Genomic DNA, 17,424 nt, shown 5'->3' with positions numbered 1-17,424 from the left:
ATAGAGTTAGTGTGCAGAGTGTCGAACAACGGATTATATAGAGTGAGTGTCAAGAGTGTCGAACAACATATTATACAGTTAGTGTGCAGAGCGTCGAACAACGGATTATATAGAGTTAGTGTGCAGAGCATCGAACTACAGATTATATAGAGTTAGTGTGCAGAGTGTCGAACTACGGATTAAATAGAGTGAGTGTCCAGAGTGTCGAACAACATATTATATAGTTAGTGTCCAGAGTGTCGAACTACAGATAAAATAGAGTTAATGTGCAGAGTGTCGAACTGCGGATTATATAGAGTAAGTGTGCAGAGCGTCAAACTACAGATAATATAGACTTAGTGTGCAGAGCGTCGAACTACTTATTATATAGAGTCAGTGTCCAGAGTGTTGAACAACGGATCTTACAGAGTGAGTGTCCAGAGTGACGAACTACAGATTATATAGAGTGAGTGTCCAGAGCGTCGAACTACAGATTATATAGAGCGGGTGTCCAGAGTGTCGAACTACAGATTATATAGAGCGGGTGTCCAGAGTGTCGAACTACAGATTATGTAAGCGGGTGTCCAGAGCGTCAAACTATAGATTATATAGAGTGGGTGTCCAGAGTGTCCAACTACAGATTATATAGAGTGGGTGTCCAGAGTGTCGAACTACAGATTATATAGAGTGGGTGTCCAGAGCGTCGAACTACAGATTATATAGAGTTGGTGTCCAGTGTGTCGAACTACAGATTATATAGAGTGGGTGTCCAAAGTGTCGAATTACAGATTATATAGAGTGGGTGTCCAGAGCGTCGAACTACAGATTATATAGAGTGGGTGTCCAGAGAGTCGAACTACAGATTATATAGAGTGGGTGTCCAGAGCGTCGAACTACAGATTATGTAAGCGGGTGTCCAGAGCGTCAAACTATAGATTATATAGAGTGGGTGTCCAGAGTGTCCAACTACAGATTATATAGAGTTGGTGTCCAGAGGGTCGAACTACAGATTATATGGAGTGGGTGTCCAGAGTGTCGAACTACAGATTATATAGAGTTGGTGTCCAGAGCGTCGAACTACAGATTATATAGAGTTGGTGTCCAGAGTGTCGAACTACAGTTTATATAGAGTGGGTGTCCAGAGCGTCGACTACAGATTATATAGAGTGGGTGTCCAGATCGTCGAACTACAGATTATATAGAGTTGGTGTCCAGAGCGTCGAACTACAGATTATATAGAGTGGGTGTCCAGTGTGTCGAACTACAGATTATATAGAGTGGGTGTCCAAAGTGTCGAACTACAGATTATATAGAGTGAGTGTCCAGAGCGTCGAACTACAGATTATATAGAGTGGATGTCCAGAGAGTCGAACTACAGATTATATAGAGTGGGTGTCCAGAGCGTCGAACTACAGATTATATAGAGTGGGTGTCCAGAGTGTCGAACTACAGATTATATAGAGTGGGTGTCCAGAGCGTCGAACTACAGATTATATAGAGTGGGTGTCCAGTGTGTCGAACTACGTATTATATAGAGTGAGTGTCCAGAGTGTTGAACAACGGATCTTACAGAGTGAGTGTCCAGAGTGACTAACTACAGATTATATAGAGTGAGTGTCCAGAGTGTCGAACTACAGATTATATAGAGTGAGTGTCCAGAGTGACTAACTACAGATTATATAGAGTGAGTGTCCAGAGTGTCGAACTACAGATTATGTAAGCGGGTGTCCAGAGCGTCAAACTATAGATTATATAGAGTGGGTGTCCAGAGTGTCGAACTACAGATTATATAGAGCTGGTGTCCAGAGTGTCGAACTACAGATTATATAGAGTGGGTGTCCAGAGCGTCGAACTACAGATTATATAGAGTGGGTGTCCAGAGAGTCGAACTACAGATTATATAGAGTGGGTGTCCAGAGCGTCGAACTACAGATTATATAGAGTGGGTGTCCAGAGTGTCGAACTACAGATTATATAGAGCGGGTGTCCAGAGTGTCGAACTACAGATTATATAGAGTGGGTGTCCAGATCGTCGAACTACAGATTATATAGAGTTGGTGTCCAGAGTGTCGAACTACAGATTATATAGAGTGGGTGTCCAGTGTGTCGAACTACAGATTATATAGAGTGGGTGTCCAGAGTGTCGAACTACAGATTATATAGAGTGGGTGTCCAGAGCGTCGAACTACGGATTATATAGAGTTGGTGTCCAGAGTGTCGAACTACAGATTATATAGAGTGGGTGTCCAGTGTGTCGAACTACAGATTATATAGAGTGGGTGTCCAGAGTGTCGAACTACAGATTATATAGAGTGGGTGTCCAGAGCGTCGAACTACAGATTATATAGAGTGGGTGTCCAAAGTGTCGAACTACAGATTATATAGAGTGGGTGTCCAGAGCGTCGAACTACAGATTATATAGAGTGGGTGGCCAGTGTGTCGAACTACAGATTATATAGAGTTGGTGTCCAGAGCGTCGAACTACAGATTATATAGAGTGGGTGTCCAGAGCGTCGAACTACAGATTATATAGAGTTGGTGTCCAGAGCGTCGAACTACAGATTATATAGAGTTGGTGTCCAGAGTGTCGAACTACAGTTTATATAGAGTGGGTGTCCAGAGCGTCGACTACAGATTATATAGAGTGGGTGTCCAGATCGTCGAACTACAGATTATATAGAGTTGGTGTCCAGAGCGTCGAACTACAGATTATATAGAGTGGGTGTCCAGTGTGTCGAACTACAGATTATATAGAGTGGGTGTCCAAAGTGTCGAACTACAGATTATATAGAGTGGGTGTCCAGAGCGTCGAACTACAGATTATATAGAGTGGATGTCCAGAGAGTCGAACTACAGATTATATAGAGTGGGTGTCCAGAGCGTCGAACTACAGATTATATAGAGTGGGTGTCCAGAGTGTCGAACTACAGATTATATAGAGTGGGTGTCCAGAGCGTCGAACTACAGATTATATAGAGTGGGTGTCCAGTGTGTCGAACTACGTATTATATAGAGTGAGTGTCCAGAGTGTTGAACAACGGATCTTACAGAGTGAGTGTCCAGAGTGACTAACTACAGATTATATAGAGTGAGTGTCCAGAGTGTCGAACTACAGATTATATAGAGTGAGTGTCCAGAGTGACTAACTACAGATTATATAGAGTGAGTGTCCAGAGTGTCGAACTACAGATTATGTAAGCGGGTGTCCAGAGCGTCAAACTATAGATTATATAGAGTGGGTGTCCAGAGTGTCGAACTACAGATTATATAGAGCTGGTGTCCAGAGTGTCGAACTACAGATTATATAGAGTGGGTGTCCAGAGCGTCGAACTACAGATTATATAGAGTGGGTGTCCAGAGAGTCGAACTACAGATTATATAGAGTGGGTGTCCAGAGCGTCGAACTACAGATTATATAGAGTGGGTGTCCAGAGTGTCGAACTACAGATTATATAGAGCGGGTGTCCAGAGTGTCGAACTACAGATTATATAGAGTGGGTGTCCAGATCGTCGAACTACAGATTATATAGAGTTGGTGTCCAGAGTGTCGAACTACAGATTATATAGAGTGGGTGTCCAGTGTGTCGAACTACAGATTATATAGAGTGGGTGTCCAGAGTGTCGAACTACAGATTATATAGAGTGGGTGTCCAGAGCGTCGAACTACAGATTATATAGAGTTGGTGTCCAGAGTGTCGAACTACAGATTATATAGAGTGGGTGTCCAGTGTGTCGAACTACAGATTATATAGAGTGGGTGTCCAGAGTGTCGAACTACAGATTATATAGAGTGGGTGTCCAGAGCGTCGAACTACAGATTATATAGAGTGGGTGTCCAAAGTGTCGAACTACAGATTATATAGAGTGGGTGTCCAGAGCGTCGAACTACAGATTATATAGAGTGGGTGGCCAGTGTGTCGAACTACAGATTATATAGAGTTGGTGTCCAGAGCGTCGAACTACAGATTATATAGAGTGGGTGTCCAGAGCGTCGAACTACAGATTATATAGAGTGGGTGGCCAGAGCGTCGAATTACAGATTATATAGAGTGGGTGTCCAGAGTGTCGAACTACAGATTATATAGAGTGGGTGGCCAGAGTGTCGAACTACAGATTATATAGAGTGGGTGTCCAGAGCGTCGAACTACAGATTATATAGAGCGGGTGTCCAGAGTGTCGAACTACAGATTATATAGAGCTGGTGTCCAGAGTGTCGAACTACAGATTATATGGAGTGGGTGTCCAGAGCTAGTGGGTGTCCAGTGTATAGAGTTAGTATCCAGAGTGACGAAACATGTAGTATAATATAAATTATAGAGTTGGTATCCAGTGTGCTGGCCTGGAAGTATATAGTGTTAGTGTCCAGGAAGTGTTTAGAGGATGTATCCAGAGTGACGAACCAGCAAGTATATAGAGTTAGTATCCAGAGTGACGAACCAGGAAGTACATAGAGTTCGTATTCAGAGGAACCATGAGGTATATATAAATGTAGAGTCAGTGCAGGTTCAGTGTGAAGAACAACGCAGCATATAGAGTGACAGTCCGCAGTAACGAATTTTATGACGTTTCAACCATATTGTGACACACATCTGCAGTGAGAAAAGTTGATGTAATAGATTCGAGCGAAAAAATGAAAAATAGTACATGTTTGCAACATCGGTAACAATAACGAGGTAAGGTACAAATCATAATGCCTTGAACAAACCGGAATTGTTATATAGTCATTATCAAAGTCTTAAGGTTAAAATAAAACCATCATCATTTAAACAAAGTAAGATGTTATCATAAGAAGGAACATGCATGCCAAAATTCAGCTTCATCAGTCAAGAAGTATAAGCGTGTTGATGATTCTCTCACTCCATTGACCTAGAATGCATTGATGTATAAGGTCATATAAAAAGAGACATACATTCCTTTGAAATGACAATATCTGCTTCTGTTGCCTGAAACAGGATGAAGTCTTTTTCTTGTTTTGATTTAATGCATACCGTCCTTGCGAAGAATTATTCAACCTGAATCAAATATACCTCATTGATGAGATACGAGTGCCTGATGTCATCACTATTTGAAAGTGATTCATGAACACAAACTAATGATAAAGCCGGGTTCGTACAATGGATAATGGACAATGGATATTTCTTGTGATTATGGAAAGGTGTGAGTGTGTGAGTTGGGTTTAACGCCGCTTTTAACAGTATTCCAGTTATATCGCGGCGTGTAGGCTTAATGTGGGAGGAAAGCCCGAAGTGATGCAGGTCTCAGACGTTTACCACTTCGGTGAAACCCACGAGCACGGGTATGGTGCTGACTAACCTAGAAACATAATTGGGGCGAACCGGGATTCGAACCCACAATCATAGGTTTCTGGCGTGCCCAAGGGACGCAACTCTGCACAGCGAATCGCGGCGCCTTAGACGACTGGGCCACCCGTGCCCCCCGATTATGGAAAGGGTTTGTGTCGCTTTTGTGTATATGAAACAACGAGAATTTCATGTATTTAATGAAGGGTTGTTTCAAATATTCTGTTTATCAGGAAGCCCATTCGTAGCCTGAATTAAAAAGTATTCACAGAGAAAGCGTATTAGGCACCACAAGCAAAGAATATTAACAAGCATGGGCAAGAGAATAACTGTTCCCCAAATACAAGGATACAGAAACCACGGAATTGCCAAACGAAGCTATTGACGTTGATGATGAAGCAGACATCCATGCGGACGGAGCTTGAGGGATCTCCCGATCGACACAGCTAAATGACCAATCAATTGATCGCTAGATCAATGGCGACAACGAAGACGAGGATGTTTGTCATGCAGAGATGGACATGGCGGCGTCAAGGGAAGAACGATTTAGGATGGTTGAAGACTATCATGCAAATAGGTCTGATCACTGCCTCCCAAACTAGAACAAACACGCATTTTCACTAATTAAATAACCGTGTCTACGCCTAAAGTTGCATGACTTGTAAAGGGATTAAATGACTTCACATCCACAACAACATCCGGGTCACGACCTTTGACAAATCACGTCATCGTGCCTATTCAAGATGGCGACATGGTTCTGCGTCTGCTTGGTGTTGTTCTTGCTGTCTGCATGCTTCTATTGACGACTTATTCTCTGCCTATGGGAGGTAGCGAGCCGGGAGAGGCGCACACTAAACACCGGCCATAAGAACCAGGCTATGGAGCCACGATGGCGCGAATTGCTATGGCGCGGTGCGGCCTGGGCTGATCCCGTGATGAAAACCCACGCTAGCTTCACACATTGCAAATTGGCGCAAATCGACTCTTTATCCCTCATTGACTTTGCAAGATAAGAAAAAGGGCTATCAGACAGAAATGAGGATTTATGATGGTGTTTATTCATCTACATCCATGTGTCATTAAGTATGAAATTCCCTTTCCAGTCAATTCCGCCAGGCCCGCTTGGAACACCGGTGGCCTGTCTTTTCTAAAGTGAGACGTGTGGGTTTGGTCACGTGATCCGGCTCTCTGCGTGAGGCACGAAATGCGACGCTATTTGCACAACTGCAATTAGTCTCACTTATACATACACAATCAAGAAAAAAATATAAAAAATATATAAAATATCTAAAAATATCTATGTTGTCATAATTCAGTGGAACATCCAAAGTCAACTTTATATGTGAGCTAGCCATGTGCTCTGTGAGTAGAATCTTAAAAAAAATATAGGTTTATTGTTTTGGCAACTATAACGGTAAAAATAACTATAACTGCAAATTTTCTGACAAAGACATAATGCTTTGCAGCTCACTTGAGTTTTAGTATAATGTTTGTAACGCTAATAAGACCATGAACATTTTGACTTTATTGTTTCAGAGATTGAAAAGTTTACAATCAATAGATGCAACGGCGAAAAGGTCAAGGTAACCATAACTAACGTTGCCCCACAATAGAAAATTTCAATGTATATAGGAATGTAGGTTGATAGGAAAGAAGAGGCTTAATTGGTAAATTAAAACCTTATGACAGCGATGTTATTCATATATATCTATTATATATTGCTTCAGAAGAAATTATGTGGGATGTTAACGTCAGATGACCGAAATTTGTAAAGGTATTGTATTTGTATTGTATTGTATTTGTATTTGTATTTGTATTTGTATCTTCATATTACGTATTGATACCAAGATTATGCCCCTGCCCAGCTACCCTGTGTAACATATGGATACCGTCTCCGTGGCCTAGTGGATTGAGAGTCTGAATTGAGTGGAGCGCGAAAAGCCGGTGGTTCGGTCCCCGAACCGCGTCACCCAATTGACGTTAAAGGGTGGTACTTTTTGTCACCCTGCCTGGCGCTCGGCGTTAAGGGGATAAAACAAGAACTGGTCGGTTGGTGAGTGAGTGAGTGAGTTTGGTTTTACGCCGCTTTTAGCAATATTCCAGCAATATCACGGCGGGGGACACCAGAAATGGGCTTCACACCTTGTACCCATGTCGGGAATCGAACCCGGGTCTTCGGCGTGACGAGCGAACGCTTTAACCACTAGGCTACCCGACCGCCCCACTGGTCGGTTGGATTAGTACAAACAGCTAGCTGTTTTAACGCAATATCTTGCACTGTTCTTGTCAAATGTCCCTGGCCTACACACTACAATGTAAGACGTGTGCTCTGTTATATCAATTTTTTTGCCTTGTAAGTACACAGTAAGAGACTACAGTATCGACTACAGAGTTTAGTTCTTGATACTGCTTTGAAACATTGGGCCAAACCAGAAACTCCACTATATTAGGCAAAGATTGCAAGTTCTTGAATTTGAAATTTGCAGACAAGGGAATTGATGCCTTAAAGGTAAGCAACATTCTTAGTAAAAAAAATCAGTTTCCCTATATGTCCCAACAGATTTCAAATTTCAGGAACCACCAACAATTTCATTTTCTTATACGAACACCATTTCATCCAGTTTGTTCAATTTTAGGGACGTGTCGTAGAACGTGGACTTGGCAGCTTATGATGAAAATCACAGATGACTTCTCTATTACTGACAACCTTCCTTGACAATCTAATAACAATCTTCATGACAACTTAAGGAAAATCTTCATTCCTTGATCCATGGGGCTTTTGTTACAAAACGTGGTGGCCATGGAAACAATTTGTCAAAAATGAAAGCAAATGCCATCTGAAGTTTACAGAGAAAACAATTTGTGAAATTACTTCCTCGTTGATAAACATCTATGTACAGTTTTGGGGAAAGACATTTAGGCAAGAACTAGGCACCCCAATGGGCACCAATTGTGCCCCCCTTCTTGCGGATCTGTTTCTTAATGGAGATGAATCGGAATTTCGGCGCGGATTTGCAAAGTTAAAACAAGGTAATTTGGTCAGGTATATCAATGATCTGATATCGTTCAACAACCATCAAACAGCCAATTCCCTTCCACTGATTTACCCACCTGAACTAGAAATAAAGGAGACCAGTTAGACCACTTCATCTGTTTCTATGCATAGATCTCTGCATAAAAATAAAGAGTAGCACTAATCTATCCGAAAGACTGTATGACAAGAGGGATGACTTCAACTTTCCAATAGTCAACTTTCCGTTTATGCCGAGCAATATTCCAGCAGCTACAGCCTTTGGTGTTTACATTTCACAACCTTTGAGACACAATCGAGCATGCTCTTTCCACCAAGAGTTTAAAGAGCGTCATACGACTCTTGCTCAGAAGTTGCTTGATTAAGGTTACAGCATTCAAGGCATTAGTAAATTTCCAAATATGACGCATCAGTGACAAAAAACGATGTCCCATGCAATTCCCCATGTTAACTTTTACCATATGTTACCGTGATATTTTCAGGTGAAAAATAATATGATTGACTTGATAGGATACGGTCAGGTTTTTCGCGAAGACCTGGTATCATCACTATATGATTGTTGGTTGGTTGGTTGATTTGTTGTTTTACGCCGCACTCAGCAATATTCCAGCTATATGACGGCGGTCTGTGAAATAATCGAGTCTGGACCAGACAATCCAGTGATTGACATCATGAGTATCGATCCACGCAATTGAGATCGATGACAAGCATCAAACCAAGTCAGCGAGCCTGACCACCCGATCCCGTTAGTCGCCTTTTACGACAAGCATAGTCGCCTATTACGGGAAGCATGGGTTGCTGAAGACCTATTCTACCCTGGAATCTTCACGGGTACTATTTGATTGTGATTAATAAACGCATGATCGTGATTTAGTCGGAATCTTACAATGGACTCTTTTAGCAGACTCCTTGTGGATACTGTGGTATGTAGATACCACAATGTAAGCTATATGCTCTATTTTCACGCAATATCTTCACAATTCATACCAAATGCTTACATACTAAAATGTAAGAACTATGCTCTACCCTTTAACGCGTTGCCTTGCGCCGTACATACCAAATGTCCCTAGCCTTGACACTACAATGTAAGCCATATGCTCTATTCTAAAGCAATGCCTTGCACTATACCAATGTCCTTGGCCTAGATACTACAAAGTAAAGCATATCGCTATACATGTACTTTCACTGGTATAAGCATGCACGTTCAAGGCCATACAGAAGTGCCCCTCCCTTGTTATCAGCGCGTGCGTCGGTAACACCTATGCTCCTCCTTCTGTTATCTCCGTGTTATCTCAAATAACGAGGCGAAAACTAGATCCAGGTCTCACCTCTGCACATTCACAGTGAGGTATCTGGAAACCAACCGAGGCGAAGGCTTCACACTATAACGCTAGCCCTATCCAAAACATCCGAACAAACATAATTGTTTTCCATAGTAACATGTTTTTGTGTCGCATTACGTTGAAAATAATTACTTAAATTATTTAATTATTAGAGTGTGTGATACAGAGTTTTGAATATACGGTAGGCAATGTTGATTGTAACTCAATATGGCAACGTGTTCTGTTGAAAGTTGGCTGATGACGTTACAGAGCCAATGACAGATTAAGACAGAATTTGCAAAACATGAACGGAACTGCAAGGTTTTCGTATTTTTTTCTTTACATATGACGCGATATCCAAGATGGTTCAATGACCGATAAGAAGCGTAAAGTACCAGGTGGATAAATGTCGGTTAAAGTTGGCGTTAACTGTCCGGCTTCTGAGGATCTTAGTAAGTATTTCTTTACTTCCAGTTTGTTAAAACTTAAATATGCAGTCTGTGAAGTTGTTATTGTATTATCTATACGATTATCACAGTATACGGTTGTTGTTTTTACATCCGTAATCGCAAAATCATAATGAAGTCAATTCTTAATTATATATATGGTTTAAGCTAACTAACTATACACACGAAGCACACGTACATACGGATTTAACGCGCTCTACATGGCCTGACCACCAGATCCCGTTAGTCGCCTCTTGTCGTAAAAGGCGACTAAAGGGATCGGGTGGTCAGGTTCGCTAACTTGGTTGATGCATGTCATCGCATCCCAATTGCGTGGATCGATGCTCATTATATCAATCACTGGAATGTCTGGTCCAGACTCCATTAATTAGACTGCTGTCATATAGCTGGAATATTGCTGAATACTGTTGCACAGGCGGTATTCAAAACCATTATTGGTGTCTCGTCAAGTAGGTAAGTAGGTGTCTTAGCTAGATAATGACAGCGTTCACCAAGGGGTGAGGTGAAATTGGGTTTAACGTCGCGTCCAAGATTAGCGACGTGCATGCACGTGTGTGTGTGTGTGTGTGTGTGTGTGTGTGTGTGTGTGTGTGTGTGCTTGTGCATGTCCGGACTGATGCCGATTTATAGTGCTAGCCCACTGAGATACCATGCCGCAGTTTAACATGAATACCCCAATCAGACACAGTATACTCACTCCGTGTCGACCAGGCCTTGTTTCAGCCCCTTAATGCCGAGCGCCAGACAGGGTAATAACAAGTACCATTTTTTAACGTCTTTTGGTATGACACGGCCGGGGATCGAACCCCGGACCTTCCGCACTCCGGTCGGACGCTCTACCACAAGACCACGGTGGCGGTCGAGTACACTAAGAATACCAATACGTAGGATAGGAATCGAACTCGATTCTTCGACATGATAGGACGACGCTGTAACCACTGGACTACCCCCACAGCGCCAAGTGTGAGTCTATGTTGTTGCTGTACTCTATACTACGGGTTAGAAAATGTATGGAAATCGGTATACAAAGAAAAGTTTACGATTGAAACAGAATTGCAATAGTTAAAAACATTGCCGCCATACCATTTCAACAAAGTTTCAGCTATTGTATCATTACTGACCGATCTAAACTATACGGTCATTTGTCTGATGTTGAAGCAATGTGTAGAGCAGGCGGCGCAAGGCTATGGCACCTGCGGCACGAGAAATATTGCCGTTTGTGTGATGTTATCTGAGCGCTCATTGGTCAAAGCACTCGCTGACTTCCCTCTTGCTGGGAGCAGGCCTGGTTTTGATTCGCTGGTTAAAAATAGCGACTACACTGAAAGCGACCGTGTGTATTCACGGGTGATGTAGGAACGTAGTGTATAGAAAACCTGTGAAATATTGACAATGACGTTCGCTAATTCCTAGATTCGACAAATTCCTTGTTAGTTTGTTAAGAAGTAAGGGAGGTAATGTGATATTGTTTCTGGCATGAAGACGTGGGTATGGCTTTTACCAATGTTCCAGCAATATCACGAAGGGGACACCTGAAATGAGTTTCACACATTGTACCCGTTTGCGGAATCGAACCCGACCTTCTGGAAGACGACCGGATGCTTCAACCACTCCACCTCCAACTCCACCTCCCCCGAAATTATGAAAACTTTCTGAATGGATACCTATGGTTTCTCCAAGTAGTTGTAAACGAGTTTGAAATTAAATGCTTATCCTTTGTTATTTATTGATGGTAATAAAGTCGGTAATATCTGATTATCACCGTACAGGCAAAGGCCCCATAGCGCTAGCATTGCCGCGTCCTATGTTTTCTTACACTCATTCTTCAGGTTTATACCTGATAATCACCCGTACGTATGCGAGCGCCATTGCACCGATTCCCTTCCCTTATGTGTTTTTCTCTAGACATCTTAACCTGATCTCTCATTTGTAGAAATAAGTTGCAATAACGTGCAAAAATAGACAGTACCATTCTGAAATACTCTCGTCCCGCTTTCAGTCTCTATCATCCACCTGTCTGATTAGTTTTACCGTTAAATATTTCCGTTCACATGCCTCACATCCAAGAGTGTCTCCACAAAACAATCCATTTTTCGTTTTATAAAAAAAATAATCACACTGATTACATAAGGGAATTGAAATAAGTAGACGTAGTAGTAGATATATAAGCAGAAAAACAATTTCATTCACATAATAAATAAATAAAAACTAAAAAAAAAAGTTTCGATTTTTCATAAATGTATTTTTGGATGCCAGCTACCTTGACCCGCGAGATAGGGCTATCGTGTACTCAGTGGCATGGGTGGCGTCCGTGTAAACAGTGGAACAAATATTATTTTGCTTTCTGTTACTTGGTTGAGGAAGTCACTTCTGATTGACTCATTAGCGTAATCAGAACCCCCGCTCCCACCTCCCAGGATGTGTGTGAATGCAAAGGAATGGGAGGACTCTATCTTTGTCATATAAACATCTTCAATGTGGGGTGGGTATAAATGGACATACGATAGTAGTTGTATGAAAATAGTTGATAACGAGATCAGCGTCCCACTGCGCATGCGCGTGTTTCAGACAACAATCATGTAGGGGCTGCTTGGGAAATTTTTGTAGCTCACCTGAATCGATGTGAGCAAAAGTCATGACGCGTTTTCAAACGTTTGTCAATTAATTGCGTTGTAAACCTTTTACAAACGGTCGAGTGTGCTTCCTAGGCCGCTGTTACTACTTTGAGAACATAAAGTGATAAAACTCGATCCCTGACTTTTACAGTTTCGTTATTTTTGAGAAAGTCATTTCCAACAGAAATATTTGGTGTTCTGGTTTCAAAACCAGCGTTAAATTAAACCAATTCTGTGGAGGAATTCCGAGCAATGAAATAGATACAGTAAACCATGGTTATAATGAACTCAAAGGGACTACTAATTTTAGTTCGTTATAACCGTAGTTCGTTATAAGCACATATACAGCATAACTACAGCAAGAAGTCGGGGCCAAAAAAGTAAGTTCGTTATAGCTAGACTTTTTATTTAAAGTTAAAACAAAGAACGTGTCTATGTCCATATTGCAAAGTCCTTCTGCCGTCTGAACTCTGTCGTCTCTCAAACGCCGTATGTTTTGGTTAAATAAACAACCCTTCAATCCACACGGTATCCAGTCAAAGCGATTAAAATGCTGTATTGACCATCATGTATAATAATTTGACAATACACCAACAAACTGTATTATTTAGGTTAGGTCTGTGATATGCAGGGATTGATCAGTGAACAAATGTAAATACAGTCGAACCTCGTTTTGTCGAACTCGTGGGGACCTGGAAAAAAGTTCGAGTTATCCGGGGTTCGAGACATCAGGGGAATTCATTCTTCATTTGGATACTTGGGGCACCCAAATGAGTTCGAGAAAAACAGGCGCTCAAGTTTGACACAACTAGGTTCGACTGTATATTTAATACGGTACTACTCCAAAGAGCAAATGATAAAATTCAGCAGTCGTCATTAGAAATGTTCAAAATAGTCAAAGTAAAGCGCTCATTCGTGACCAACTCGTGTTATTCAGGGACAAGCCGGTTACGGAAAGGGGCGAGTGTTGACGAATGGTAAACTGCCGTGCAATACGAAATGCATGTTTACACTTGAACATTGGATTTGACAAAAATTTAAAACGCTATCAAAACGTTGCTGGGCTGAAAACAGTCACCGACACACTGCAAACTTTAGGTCCGAAACTCGATTATGGTATCCGTATCAAATACATCACCAACGAATAGCCATTTCTTGTTAGTTTCATTTTGAGCCACGGCAAGCATGGGTGTTTACTTTCTTTTGCCCGGCAGTTTACATACACTTATTCTTTAATTAAACAACAGTTTCTGTGTCGAGATGCTGAACATTTGCCTTGCACTTGCTCAGTTTAGATCTGGATCTGGTTTTGTCAATATATATTTCACAAGCCTTATATGTTACGTACATCATCATGTAACCAAAACGCTACAGAAAATGAATATCACGTTATACTTGTACTTAAATAGCAAATAGGAACAAATATATACCAAAGAAATATACATGTATGCCGGATATCAACCTGTTTTGTGTGTTAATGTTAACAAGAGATTTGTGAATTTCCACAATGTTCTTTTTTTATATACCATGCATTGGTTGGAAGAAAATACCGCATTCATACCTTCGGAATACCTTGTACATTTAACAAGTACGAATATACTTTATCCGTACAGTTTTTCTGTAAAAGAAACCCAACTGACTGGCAGATGTCGGAGAGTAAAGATGCCACAGTAAATAGTTACGATATCGCAACTACCGTATATCTGGCAGTGGCCTCGGGCTATGTACAGCCATAAGGTTATTTGGACCTGTAAATGGGCCAGTTCCGTGTTAATTACAACTATTGACTTACATGTCGTGTGTAGTGTACGTATTGACATATATTACGTTTTATTATTGGGTTTTAGTATAAACATCACTAGGGCATTTGACCTTCGCATGTACTGTTGCTGCTGAAAATTGCATTTTCCCGTAAATTATTTACCTAGTCGTGCTATGACCTTTGACTTAATACGTTTACTGATCGTGCTGTGTCCTTTGACTTCATACGACTCCTTGTCGAGCTATGTCCTTTGACTTCACAAATTCCTGGTCGGACTGTGACCATTGACATCATACGTCTTCTGGTCGTGCTGTGTCCTTTGACTTCACAAATTCCTGGTCGGACTGTGACCTTTGACATTATACGTCTTCTGGTCGTGCTGTGACATTTGACTTCACACATTCCTGGTCGTGCTATGACCTTCGACTTCATACGTCTTCTGGTCGTGCTGTGTCCTTTGACTTCACAAATGCCTGGTCGAGCTATGTTCTTTGACTTCACAAATTCCTGGTGGGGCTATGACCTTTGACTTCATACGTCTTCTGGTCGTGCTGTGACATTTGACTTCACAAATTCCTGGTCGAGCTATGTTCTTTGACTTCACAAATTCCTGGTCGGGCTATGACCTTTGGCTCAATACGTTTCCTGGTCGAGCTGTGTCCTTTGACTTCATACGTCTCTTGGTCGACCTATGTTCTTTGACTTCACACATTCCTGGTTGAACTGTGTCCTTTGACTTAATACGTCTTCTGGTCGTGATTTGTCCTTTGACTTCACACATTCCTGATCGTGCTGTGTCCTTTTACTTCATAAATTCCTGGTCGTGTTGTGACATTTGACTTCACACATTCCTGGTCGAGCTATGTTCTTTGACTTCATATGTCTTCTTGTCGTGCTGTGACCTTTGACTTCACACATTCCTGATCGTGCTGTGTCCTTTGACTTCACAAATTCCTAGTGGGGCTATGACCTTTGACTTCATACGTCTTCTGGTGCGTGCTGTGACATTTGACTTCACAAATTCCTGGTCGTGCTGTGTCCTTTGACTTCACAAATTCCTGGTCGTGCTGTGTCCTTTGACTTCATTCGTCGTCTGGTCGTGCTGTGGCCTTTGACATCACACTTTTGCAACCTCCGTATAACCCTGGAATTTAATGCCACTGCAATATTGATATCTTCACTGAAATAACAATCGTCATGCAAATTGAAGGTGGTCAAACCAGTTGCATCCTTACAATTGCTCTGTATCCTACACTGTGCCACAAGAATGCCCTTCTACTACTCAGACGGTTATCAACGTACCAGTGTAGTACAACACACTGTGACAATGTCGGATGGGTAAATGTAATGTTACTTTTTAGGCATATTTGTACATGGATCGGATGATCAGACTGTGAGACTTGGTTGACTGCATGTCATCACAACCGTCGGCGTGGTGCGTTGGTATTATTATTTATTTAAAAAAAAAATTAAAATATTTCTTGCTGCCAGTCACTATATTTTCTATAAAAACATGACGCCATTTAAATGTATTGAAATGTACTGTGTCCTCAGATAGGAGGGGCGGTCGGGTAGCCTAGTGGTTAAAGCGTTCGCTCATCACGCCGAAGACCCGGGTTCGATTCCCGACATGGGTACAATGTGTGAAGCCCATTTCTGGTGTCCCCCGCCGTGATATTGCTGGAATATTGCAAAAAGCGGTGTAAAACCATACTCAGTCAGTCAGTCCTCAGATAGGAGAATAAAAAAATTAACAAAACGAAAACATTTCAAACAAACAAAACATTATCATATTTCAGAACACTCAGGTGAGCTACAGTCTCGTGGCTTTAAGTTGTTATATGGTAGACGACATTAAAACGGTTATTCAGTTATTTGCAAAAACACGTAAAAAATAAAACTTGTAAACATTTGGTCATAAAAAAAGGAGTTTTATTTGTTGTTTCTAACCGGAACCACATGCTGCCGACTTACGTAATCGCTGCGAGGAGCGGCACCGGTAATAAGGAAAGTATTAGTGTTTGGGGGTGGGGATCTGATGGGTTGGGGGTGTCATGGGGTCGGGATTAAAATGGTGATCCGATTCTCTTTAACGGAACGGACCTACTTTCAACATTTGCTCTGCTCATTGTCTCGAACACGTAACGTTTGCTTCACAAGAACCAACCAGCGCGGCATATTCGTGCACGAATGACGTCAGTATATGTTTTTGTATGTTGCCAAATTTGCTTCTGTAATTTAAATATCGTCGATGATCTATATTATGATTTGTAAATCTAGATTACAAAATTCGTTTAAAACGTGTATTACATCCTGAGTTCATTCAAAACAGCTTTTAACCCCCCACACATGCCTGACAAACATCGGGAAACATTAACGTCGGTTTTACATAGCATACCACCGGTGAAGATCCGGGATAGAATAGGTCTTCAGTAACCCATGCTTGCCGTAAAAGGCGACTATGCTTGTCGTAAAAGGCGACTAACGGAATCGGGTTGCCAGGCTAGCTGACTTGGTTGATGCATGTCACCGTGTCCCAATTGCGTGGATCGATTTTCATGATGTCAATCATTGGATTGTTTGGTCCAGACTCGATTATTTACAGACCGCCATCATATAGCTGGAAGTTACAGTGCGGCGTTAAAACAACAAACACAGCATAATTACCGTGGAGCAACAACGAGACAGTGCTTGATACCTTAAACCTCTCCATGGAATAATAGAACTCTTCATCTGCTAGGGTTCGGTGTTCGGTTCACTTTACTCAAGCCTTTATGTTGTTTTTTTGTAGATTGATGCAGAATATTGTCCTCAATAATACCAGTCACTCACTCACCCACTCACTCACTCACTCATCCACTCACTCACTCACCCTATTACTCACTCACTCACCCTATCACTCACTCACACACTCACTCACTCACCCTATCACACACTCACTCACTCAC

The sequence above is a fragment of the Haliotis cracherodii genome, unplaced genomic scaffold, assembly GCF_022045235.1.
Source record: "Haliotis cracherodii isolate W230 unplaced genomic scaffold, xgHalCrac1.p SCAF_5, whole genome shotgun sequence".
Classification (NCBI taxonomy): domain Eukaryota; kingdom Metazoa; phylum Mollusca; class Gastropoda; order Lepetellida; family Haliotidae; genus Haliotis; species Haliotis cracherodii.
Note: the sequence above shows the minus strand (reverse complement) of the source record.